The sequence below is a fragment of the Primulina tabacum genome, chromosome 8, assembly GCF_025594145.1.
Source record: "Primulina tabacum isolate GXHZ01 chromosome 8, ASM2559414v2, whole genome shotgun sequence".
NCBI classification, from domain to species: Eukaryota; Viridiplantae; Streptophyta; class Magnoliopsida; order Lamiales; family Gesneriaceae; genus Primulina; species Primulina tabacum.
This window is the reverse complement of record NC_134557.1, coordinates 12,911,431-12,924,218: the sequence shown is the minus strand read 5'-3', so window position 1 is coordinate 12,924,218 and position 12,788 is coordinate 12,911,431.

Genomic DNA, 12,788 nt, shown 5'->3' with positions numbered 1-12,788 from the left:
TTTGAGCCATATTTAAATTTAGGAACACTTTCATGAACTAAAAGTTACATTCCTCATAATTCTCTTATAGAAGTCATACTTCTATTTTTCTTTACGCCTATAAAATCCTTTATAACTCGTTCAACACATTGAACTATTTTACTTCTCAACGGGATCTAAAAAGTTAGCACTTGTGTAACCCTCAATGGTTCGATGATATAAATAGCCGTGGGTTCACATATCAATGTGAGTCGGGATTAAACATATCCTTATATGAGCATACCCCAATTGCTTCATTCTTATTTATCAACTCCTTGATAATAAAAACGTCAGAACTCAAGTCTGATAGTACCCAATTCATCATGTTAAACGCCTAGCGGCATGGCTTACATGATTCAATAGGTATCAAAGGATAGAGCCTGAAAGAACCAATATATTATGGTTAGCATACAGTACGGTCCCTTCATCTCATATATCCCGACCGATTTGAAAGCTATTGGTATATCGAGAGCTGTCAAATAATCGATACTATGTGTCATGTCTTAGTTTCATCGATGATGTAATCTAAGAAACCCCTTTCTTAATTACCATCAACACTCTGATCAGAGATTTCAAACTACATACACATGAGATCACATAGGATATACATACTCGAAGGCAAGCGGTGAATCCCCGACTACAATGCATAGACTCCTATATGTTTCGACAGAACATCCAATCTTGCCACCTGATGACCCCATATGAGTCGGTAAAGAAGTCAAAGTGCAATGCTAGCATATAGAGTCACAATGTTGTCCCGGGTCATAAGGACTAATGGTGTACAACCATAAACTAGGACGTTTCCACTCGATAAGTGAGAACCACTTGGAAAGTCCTTTATGGAGGGTTTTTCAGTGCACTCTACAAGGAGCACCTATCTGCATGCTCGGACATCACAATGTCCCCTACGAATGAAACATGGTACTCATATCGCTGATATTAGTCTCACACTCAAGGGGCCTTTTATCCTTCTTAATGGTGGCCGAATCAACTAGGAACTGTTTAGAATATACAGTATTCAAAATACGAGTTTCATGATGCTCATCATATGAGCATATCATATTCTTTCTACTATTTGAATATTCAAGGACTTTATCTATGCAACTAGCATCGGTATACAGATAAAGATGTGCCAAAACAATAATTTCAAATATTATTAAAATAAAGATTTTTTATACATAGAGTTTCAACATGAATCCTCGGCCAACACTTGACTCGACGAGCTTCTACTATAAAATTTATGAGCTAGGAGAGTCCTAGCTCGACTAGGACTCCAACAATTTAAGGGGATGGGACCGCGTGTGTCATGGTTGTGCGCAGGATGATTTGCGTTGGTTAAGGGCTGGTTCGAGGGCCTTGGGCTGGTCTGGGACGAGGCTGAGTGTGGTCCAGGGGCAGTGAAGGCCAGTGCTGGTCGAGGGTTAAGGGGTTGGTTGTCCTAAGCCAACTAGGAGTCCTAGGTTGGAAGGTGAAGCTTGCGCGCAGATCTTGTGCCTTCAGTGCTGGTCCTGTGCGTGAACTATGGTCAGGGTTGGTCAGGAGGGTACCTAGATGGGTTGGCTCAGGTCTAGCTCGACAGTGGCTCGGTGGAATCGAGAGATGGCTCGTTGGTCTTGATAATGGGTCAAATTGAGTTTAAAATAACAAAATTTCTAACCATGGGTCCACGAGGGGTGTTCCATGGCTCACAAGGGTAGTTTAGGTAATAAAAAGTCTATGTTTAAAGTTTGGGAAAAAAATATTAAGTCTTGAATTTGTTCGTCAATTATACGCGTCACGAATTGTTAATTGAAAAATCTCCATTTAAGCTAAATAAAATTATGTAAAATTAGAATTAAACTTAAATAATTATTTTGGATAAGACCATGTCATTTAAAAGTAAGAAAAAGTTAAAAACGAGAAATATTACGTCTTGGGGAAAAATTTTCATTTTACTCTTGAGTAATACGTAAAAGCTTGGCAGCGTCCCGAAGGTTCATAACACATGTTAAATGATATTTTATAAAGTTTAAATTGAAAATATTATATTTTATGATTTATGGTAAAGCTGTGCAATTTTTACTGTTAATATGATATTTTTGGAAAGCTATGATAATTTATGTTTTAAAATAAAAAAAATTTGAGGGATGTGAATTGACTGTGACAAAATGATATATGATATGTGGGGGATCCATTTTAAGAAGGAACGGTGAACTTACAATTTTGTGGAGATGTCGTGAGGGAAAAAGCCCCGGAGGGAGCCCATTTACGGGAGAAGGCTCAAAGGGAGCCCATATATGGGAAAAAGCCCCAGAGGGAGCCCGTCTATGGGAGAAGGCCTCGAGGGAGCCCGACGATCGTATTTCAATGGCGGAGCCTAGTGCCCGCCCCCTTAGGCCACGTGGCGCTGAAGATTGATCAGTCGACTGGAAGATGAAAGCTAATCACTTTCACGAATCAAACTTTCACCCAAAATAATAAAAGATGCAAAGCTTTACGATTAAAATGATTTTATATATGATTTATGCTTAAATTATTTTAAATGGTTTATTTATGCTTCAAAGCTATTTTAAATACAAATATGATTTTAAATGCATGTGAATGTATATGTATTATTTGATACTTATGTTTCGAACGTGATGAGTCATTAGACTCACTAGGTTTGTGTGATGCAAGAGTTGATGATATTATGGGAGGCGCTGACGATTGAATGGATCGAGTGCAGCAGTACACTCCCGATGGACATTTATTTTCCGCACTAGCTTGATAGATAAAAGATTTAAATATTTATTGTTAATGATTTTATTAAGAATTTATATGCTTTATTTTATTGTTAGTTGATCTTTCTAAAGGTCGATTTAGAAGTTTGGCTAGTTGACGATTTAGAGATTTATTTTATGCACTTGAGATTTCAATGTTAAATTATTATAAATTATGGAAATGTTAAGTTATTTTATTTAGTAATTTTCGAGGCTATGATTTTTTTAAAAAAATGTCAAGATCGTTTCAGTTGGTATCAGAGCCAGGTTTTCCCAAAGGGTTGTGTACCGTCACTCCGAGAAGCTCAAGAAGTCACGCCTCAAGTATGTGAGTTTTTATTGCCTTATATTTTATATGCTAAAATTCTTTTAAATGCTTATATGATACATGATATAGAGGTTAGATGCATGCTCCATTTAAAAATGTTAAATGATTGTTGTGTAGTGAAATTGATTTGGTTAATGAAGAACTTAGAGGAGAATAGGTTGCATGCTCTACCTAAGCTGGATTTTAGAGTCGACATTAAAAAATTTTCGTATAGAAATACAATTTTCGAGATTGTGAGGACCGAAATGAAGAGTAAGATTTAAGCTAGAGAAAAGAATTTTGAAGTGGATAAGGGAATCTAAGCTTTGCAATCATCAAGTCAAGACAAATTTCGACGACGAAATTCTTTTAAGAGTGGGGGGATTTGTAACGTCCGAAAAATCAACCTACGTAAACCACATGCATGCAAATTATTTTAATTGCATAATTTTTTTATTTAATTGATTTTAAATGCTTGCATTATATTTATTAAATGAGTAAATGTGTGATTGAATGATTAAATGATTGTATGATATGATTTCATGAAATTGAAGGATTTTACCCGAACAATCGATAATAAGCAGGGGAAAGGAGACCGGGGACGACCAAGACAAGAATATTTATTTTTCATTAAATATTTTCAAGGCCTCTGATAGGATCGGTTAAAGGAGGAAAAATGTTTAGAACGAGGGGTTGAATAAACTCTTACAATTTTCAAAATATTTTCGACCGATGAGTCAGTTTATTTTAGGAAGGGTTGTAAGTAAATATCAATCAGTTAACAAATAATGTACGGAAACAAATTGACTTAGATAGAATACTAAACTGAAATTAGAAGACACAAGATTTTATGGATGTTCGGAGATTTAAAAGACTCCTACGTCACCCCTTCTATCTCAAGGTTAGGATATACACTAAAAGACTATGATCGATACAAGCAGTTGTACATACCCACTTCAGTTTTTGACTTAACAATGTCAAACTGAAATTCTTAGGTTACAAACTTGTTTACAGTACTCAATAGAACTGAAATAATCTAACACAGCCGATCTCTTCAAGATCGAGTATTACAGTTTGTCTTTGAAAGCTCGAAGTATAGCCTGAAAGCTATGAATGTATACAATAAGCGTGAGCTTTGATGTTTGCAAGGATTTCAGCAGAGTAACTGAATAGAAAATCGATAGTTGTTCAAAGTTCAAGGATTCAAAAATTCAAAAGTTCTTCTTCAGCTTCTCTTCTCTGCTATTTATAGGCTTCCCTCCAACGGTAATATTAAATACAATTTGAAGCTTTCTATCCGTTGCTTGCCACGTCAATATTCTTCTGACGGTCGTACACTGCAGCTTTTCTGAAATGCGGCGATCCCACTACTTGTTTCAGTCAGCTTTTGTAGTTGAATGTCTTATTCCTTAACTGATGACGTGTACAGCTGAGGGATCAGCTGATTGATTGTAGTTGATAAGCTCACAACTGTTTGTGGTAACTGATCAGTTCCAACTGATCAGTCAGTTGTCTGCTTAGTTCAGTTGTTGGTTCAATTGCTTTTGAAAATCTGCGTATTATCCTTTAGTTACTGGCAACTGTTAGTTTGCATATTTTAGATCAGTTTCTATCATTCTTCTAGATCAGTTAGATGCTCAGTTTGTCAAACATCCGAAATTCAGTTTTCAACAACATCCAAATATGATTAAAATTGATTTAATTTTTCTAAAAATGGTAGAGTTCAAATTATTTTACGAGTCGAGCTCGATTTTTTCCGGGAAGCCGGTTTTGGGCAAACAAGAAGTTTTTAAAAGATCAAAATTATTATTTTTGGAAACTAAAATTTATAAACGTTTATGTTTTGGTTAATTAAGAGTTATTGGACCCAATTTAATTAAATTAAGTAGGCTCAATTGGTCATGTACTTGGAAGCTCAAAACCAAAACCCATTAAATTGCAATTAAATTTATAAATATGATACCTAAGCTTCCCAAGCACCCTTATTCAGTTGATTTTCACACAATACACACACCATATTTTTGAAAATAGGAGAAGGAAGAAAAGCTAGGATTCTTCGTCGTCCAACTTCGTACCCTCACCAACGATTGAATATTCGAGCGTTTTAAACTCAAAGACAAGTTTTCTAAACCCTTTGACGCATCATTCAAATCATAATATGCATTTTCTTATTTTTTTTATGCATGAAAAATATGTTTCTACAATTGGTTCATCGTTTTGTCAAATATTTTCAAAAGTTTTTGACGTTTTTATGTATATGTGATCATGACATGATTCCCAACTAGTACGCTGCCAACGTAGGATGAAATATGAAGGAAATATAAATAAAATTAAAATAAAACAAGGCTGGAAACCGAGGGATAACAAGGGAGAGGATTCATATGGTTTTCGAGTCAATCCATGTGCACTAGGGGGGTCATGGGGCGGCTAGCTTGCATGGGTTGTTGGGGTTCGGCCAGGGCTGGTTCAAGGGCAGTGATGGCCTCGGTCTAGGGATAGGTTTGGTCCTATGGCGGCTAGGGTTTGAGGGAGTGGCTAGGGAAGAGTCCTAGTCCTAGTGAACTAGGACTCTTCCCACACTCACGCAAGGGCAGCAGCGGCCAAGGGGGGGTTCGCGGATGGCTGGGTTGGTTAAGATGGTCCATTAGAGTCTAGGGAATGTGGCTCGTGCTTGAGACTGGGTCTGGTGCAGATAGGACTCGAGCCGGCTCGAAGGGAAGCAAGGTAGAAGGTCGCGATCTAGGGGCAGCGCATGCATAAGTGTATGCGGCTTGGATAAAGGCTAGGGGTTCGGTGTTGGTCTAGGCTAGGTCAGTGAGGGTCCAGAGGTGTTTAGGATTTTGTTGGCTTGGTGGTTGATAGGCTAGGAGAGTCATAGCTCGACTAGGAATCCAACAATTCAAGGGGATGGGACTCACGTGTGTCATGGTTGTGTGCAGAGTGATTTGCGTTGGTTAGGGACTTGTTCGAGGGCTCTGACTGATCTGGGACGAGGCTGAGTGCAGTGAGGGGCAGTGATGGTCGAGAGTTAAAGTGTTGGTTGAGTCTTAAGCTAACTAAGAGTCCTAGGTTCGAAGGTGAAGCTTGCGCGCAGATCTTGTGCCTTCGGTGCTGGGCTTGTGCGTGAGCTAGGGTCAAGGTTGTTCAGGAGGATACCTAGATGGGTTGGCTAGGGTTTGGCTCGACCGTGGCTCGGTGAAATCGAGAGATGGCTCGGTGGTCTTGATAATGAGTCAAATTGAGTTTAAAAGAACAAAATTTTGAACCTTGGGTCCATGTTGGTGGTTCATGGCTCACAAGGGTAGTTTAGGTAATAAAAAATATATGTTCAAAGTTCGGGAAGAAAATATTAAGTTTTCAATTTATACGGAAATTAAACACCTCACGAATTGTTAATCGAAGAATTAATTTAAAAGTCTCGAATTAAGCTGAATAAAATTATGAAAAATTAGATTTAAGCTTAAATAATTATTTGGTATAAGCCCATCTCGTTTAAAAGTAAGAAAATGTCAAAAACGAGAAATATTACGTTTGCTGGCAAAATGGTCATTTTACACTTGGAAATACGTAAAATCTTGGCAGCATCCTGAAGGGTCATAACACATGTTAAATGATATTTTATGATGATTTAATTGGAAATATGATATTTTATAATTTATGGTAAAGCTGTGCAATTTTTACTTTTAAGATGTTATTTTTGGAAAGCTATGATATTTTATGTTTTAGAAGAAAATAAAAAATATTTTGAATGATGTGAATTGATTGTGACAAAATGATATATGATATTTGGGGGATCCGTTTAAAGAAGGAACGGTAAACTTACAATTTTGTGGAGATGTCGTGAGGGAAAAGGCCCCATAGGTAGCCCATTTACGGGAGAAAGCCCAGAGGGAGCCCATTTATGGGAAAAGACCCTAGAGGGAGCCCGTCTATGTTTAAAAAATATTTAAAAAAAATATTTTAAGTGCATGTGATGTATATGTAATATTTGCTACTCATGTTTAGAACGTCCTGAGTCATTAGACTCACTAGGTTTGTGTGATACATTAGTTGATGATATTTTGGGAGACGCTGACGATTAGTGGATCGAGTGCGGTAGTACACTCCCGAGAGACATTTATTTTCTGCACTAGCTTTATAGATAAAAGATTTAAAGATTTATTGTTAATGATGTTATTAGGAATTTTTATACTTTATTTTATTGTTAGTTGATCTTTTTTAAGGTCGATTTAGAAGTTTTGGTTAGTTGACGATTTAGAGATTTATTTTATTTATTAATTTTTATGGTTATGATTTTTAAAAAAAAAAGTCGAGGTCATTCAAGAAGAACTCCTAGTTAGATTAAGAGTCTCACTCTATATATACATCATTATGACTCATAATAACTAACCTAATTTTGAGCACAAAACAAAAGGAAATTCTCTCCAATTCCCAAAGAAAAAGACACTGCCACATCAAGGTTTTCGAATTTAAAAAAAATTCGGCCAAGTGCTTTCTTCTATGCTGCACTGCACCGACTCTGGATTTTGGAAATTTGGAGGCTGCAGTTTCAATGCTCAGATCGTTTGGATTTTCTAGTGCAAACCAAACGAGGAAAATAGCTTCTGATCTTGGACCTAATTATGCGATGAAATTTTAAGATCCGTTCCTAAGGATTTACAAGAAGGGCTATCTCCACTCATAGCAGAATAGTTTGGTATCCATTGTTTAATACGTGAAGGTATAATTCATAGAACACCCTATGACTTTTTCTAAACACACGACGCCCAAGCAAAAAAGTTTAAACTTCTGCTGCGTCTTGGATGCGAGAATTCAATACACCAACAGAGGTATCAGAGCCAGTAATTTTCAATCATGTGTTTTAATTAAATCATGTTGAGTATATTATTTCTAACCGCGTAAGAATTTTTTTAAAAACGCCCCTAAAATTTATATTTTTGAAAATCATTTTTTAATTAATAACATAAAAAAATTTGGGTTCTACCCGGAACAGTTCTGGGCAGAAGCATGCGCGTATCGTCCACACGGCGCGGGGTGCAGCGCCTGCACGGCGTGCACACAGCGCGCGCACGGCCTTCACGCAAAGCATGCCCGCTTGCGCCCGATTGGATCAGATAGCGGGGGAAAGTGCCAAGGAACGTCTCGGGCACCACCTCGGGCCGAGGGAGCGATTTTCAATTTTTCAAAAAAATTTGGTACTAGAACGATATTTTTGAAATACAGACGATTTTACCCTTACAACAATTTTGATAAAATCAATTTCTTACAAAATATATAATGAAATATGATTTTAATTATTTACGGTAAAAGGTGTTTTACAAGAAATTTAATTATTTGAAATTAAATAAAATTGTTTATTTAATTTGATAATTATGGCGGTTAGTGATAATTTACGAGATACACAATTTATTGATAATATGTGATATTATCGGATTTATATAATATATGATATTATATGATAAAAGGATGATCGAGATCCATGACCAATGTGCTAGGTGTATGTTAGGATATTTTATATGTTTTAATTTTTTTATTATTTGATAATTAAAAGTGAACCTGGTTTTTGGTCCGTTCCCACCCCATAAATTTGTATCCCAATGTGCCATGGATATTTCATGTAAATATTGGAATTAGTGGGAGATCAAGTGTTGGAAACTTAATTCCGGTGTTTTGACAAAAGATGAACCAACTGAGCTAAGCAACTGAACTGATCGTCAACTGAACACGTCATCAGCTGAATTCAGTTAACTGATCGATACAACTGAAGTTCATTCTCGTCAAGTGATTCTTTACCAGCTGATCTCTCAGCTGTACACGTCATCAGTTGAAAGCGACAACCGACAAATAGTACAACTACCTGCAACTGGTAGTGGATCGCCGCATTTCAGAAAAGCAGTGTACGACTGTCAGAGTATATCGACGTGGAAATCAACGGTTAGAATATTCAAATATCTTTTAATGTTACCGTTGAGAGAGAAGCATATAAATAATCGAAGGAAGCAGCCGAAGCACAAGAACTGATCTCAGCTATCTCACTCTACTTGCTGTTACGCTGCTAAAATATCTACTCATACTCAGAAGCCAAAAGCTCTCGTTTACTAGTTTTATCAGCAGCATTCAAGGCTACATTCTCGAGCTTAAATAGCACTTTGTAATCTTTGATAGTTTTTCTAAGTTGTGCTAAGATCAGTTACCTTTGTAAAAGTGTTATATACTAAGAGTTTCAGTTGTGGCTAAGTGATAAGTCCAAACTGAAGTGGGTCAGTACAGTATCGTGTATTTGATCAAAGTCTTTTAGTGAATATCCTATCTTCGTGTTAGAAGGGGTGACGTAGGAGTTATTCAAGTCTCCGAACATCCAGAAACATATTGTGTTATCTTTACTTCAGTCGTTACTTTTCAGTTAGATACTCTATCTTTCAGTCAGTTTATTTTCCGCAACTGTTTTGTTCAGTTTAACTGATTGTCATTGACCGACAGGATATTTAGTATCAGTTTGTAACATAACTGAACTCATATTGTCGAAGAATACTTAAATTCGAGAAGTGTTTATTCAACCCCCCCTTCTAAACACTCTTTATTAGTTTAACCTATCCTTTCAAGTGGTATCAGAGCAGTTATATCTCGTCTCAGAATATCTATACTCAAATTGTTCATTATGTCTTCATTCAACAAGATTCCTATGTTCTCTAGAGAAGACTTCGATGATTGGAAGATCAGGATGCAGGCTCACCTAGCTGCACAAGATGATGATATGTGGTACGTTATAACTGACGGACCCATGAAGATTTTGAAAGCCAACACAGCTGTTGCCATTACTGATGGGGCGCCTCATCGTATAGAAAAGCCCAGAGAAGAATGGACCACAGAGGATAAAAGAAAAGCCAACTTGGATAATGTGGCAAAGGATATACTATACAAGACGCTGGATAAAGTAACTTTCAGCAAAATCAAAATGTGCAAGACAGCCAAAGAGATTTGGGAGAAGCTGATCCAGCTCTGCGAAGGGAACGAACAAACCAAAGAAAACAAACTTTCTGTTGCTGTTCAGAAGTTTGACAATATCAAAATGAGAGTTGGTGAAACGATGCATGATTATGATGAAAGAACCAGCTGCATCATCAATGAACTAAATGCACTTGAAAAAGTGTACTCAAACAAAGAAGTTGCATTGAAGATAATCAGAGGTCTTCTCAAGGAGTGGGACGCTGAAGACCATGGCAATGAGGGAATCCAAGGATCTGAACAAAGTTGAGCTTCATGACCTATTTTCTTATTTGAAAGCCTACGAGTTTGAGCTGCAAACTCGAGAAAGAGAATCTTCTACTCCAGCAGTCACAACTGCCTTAGCTGCTGTTAGAACAGAACCAACTAGTTCAGTTGAAAAAGCTGCTGATCAACTAAGCAATGATGCCATGTCATTGTTAATCAAAAAGTTTGGAAGATTTATGAGGAAAAATCAAGGAAACTTTCAAAATAGATATCAAAGAAGCAATTCCAAGGAAGAATCAAACACTTGCTACAACTGTGGCAAATCAGGTTACTTCATTGCTGACTGTACCAAACCAAAGAAAGACAGTCAAGGCTCAACTGAAAGAAGAAAGAAACCATATGAGCACAAAAAGAGATCCAAAGATGATAAGAAGTTCTCCAGGAAGAAGCATGAAGTGCTCTTGGCTGAAGAAAGTAAATCAAAATGGGCAAACACTGACAGCGAGGAGTCAGAACCAGAAACTTCATGCAGTTCTAGTGACAATGAAGAAGAAGTGAAATGTCTGATGGCTGGTGATACAGAACTGGAGTCCAGCAATCAACAGGTAACAGGTACAAGCATTGAATCTATATGGTACTTGGATAGTGGATGTTCACGCCACATGACAGGAGATTCAAAATTATTATCTCAACTGGTTAAGTACACTGGACCAAACATCAGTTTTGGAGATAATTCTAAAGGTAAAACTGTGGGTAATGGTAAGCTTATCCATGGTAACTTCACCATTAATGACGTATTATTAGTTGAGAATCTTATAATCTGATCAGCATCAGTCAATTATGCTATAATGGATTCTCAGTTCAGTTTGACAAACATTCTTGTTCAGTCAAAAGCTCAACTGAAGAGATCATCCTAACTGGTAAAAGGTGTGGAAACACTTATAAAGTCAGCTGGAATGATCAACCTTATGCACCAGTATGTTTTATTGCTTCAAAATCCTCTAAAAACTGGTTGTGGCATAAGAGATTAAACCACCTGAACTTCAAGTCTATTGCATATTTGAGTAACCACGATCTTGTTACTGGATTGCCCAAAATGGATTTTATCAAAGACAAAATTTGCTCAGCATGTCAGTTTGGTAAACAAATCAAATCTTCTTTTAAGAACAAGGGTCGTAAATCTTCTTCCCGATGCTTAGAGCTGTTACATATGGATCTATTTGGTCCAATACCAGTCATGAGCTTAGGGGAAATGAAATACACCTTGGTGGTTGTAGATGACTTTTCAAGATTCACTTGGGTTATATTTCTCAAGTCCAAAGACCAAACTGCTGCTCAACTGATTAAGCTTTTCAAAAGATTATTAAATGAAAAATCAGTTGGAATTGACAGAATCAGATCCGATCAAGGAACTGAATTTATCAATCAAATTCTTTCAAATTATTTAGAGAATACCGGAATCAAGCATGAGCTTTCAGCAGCTAGAACTCCTCAGCAAAATGGTTTAGCTGAAAGGAGAAATCGGATCCTCAAAGAGGCTGCTAGAACAATGCTTGCTGATTCTAGTATCTCTCAAAGGTTTTGGGCAGAGGCAGTGAACACTGCGTGTTACACTCAAAACAGATCAATGATTAATAAGAATCATATGAAAACACCTTATGAGATCTGGCATGGAAGAAAAAGTGTGCTTTCCTACTTCAAAATATTCGGCTGCAGATGTTTTATACTTGTCAATGGTAAAACTCATTTAAAAGCCTTTGATGCTAAATCTGCAGAAGGAATATTTCTTGGTTATTCTTCAGTGAGTAAAGCTTATAGAGTCTTCAACAAAAATACTTTAAATGTTGAGGAATCTATTCATGTTGTTTTTGATGAAACTGTACTAACTGATAAGCCAACTGATCAAGTTGAGCTAGCCGATAGATTTACAGATATAAGCTTGGATGATGATGATGAAGAAGACATCCATATCAATCAAAGCAACCTCCAAACACCTGAACCAGAAGTATTAGATCAACCAGAAGAACCAGAAGCTGTTCCTAATGACCAGTTAATAGAGCAACCAAATGAGAATCAGTTGCCAACTGAATTAGCGTCAACAGAAACTGAAGACACTCAGTTACCTACTGAAGAAACTGCTGATATAGAAACAACAAATGCTGAACTCAGATGGAAGAAATCACACCCTCCAGAGTTGGTAATAGGTAATCCATCTGATCCAATAAGAACAAGAAATCAGATGCTCAATCTATTCATTCATTCAGCTGAGCAGCAAAAACCGTCCTCTGAGCAGCAAAAACCATCCTTAGAACAGGTTCTTGTTCCCACTGAAGAGCCAGTTCAGGATATGCCTCAATCACCTCCTGCTGAACATCAAATGTACATTGAAGCAGAATTATCCTTTGCAAACATTGAGGAAATTATTCAAGCAGTGGTACAAGAATCCCAATTGAGCGAACCTACTTCTGATAAAGTTGATCACCCCGTTGATCAAAACAATCCAGAGGCTCTTA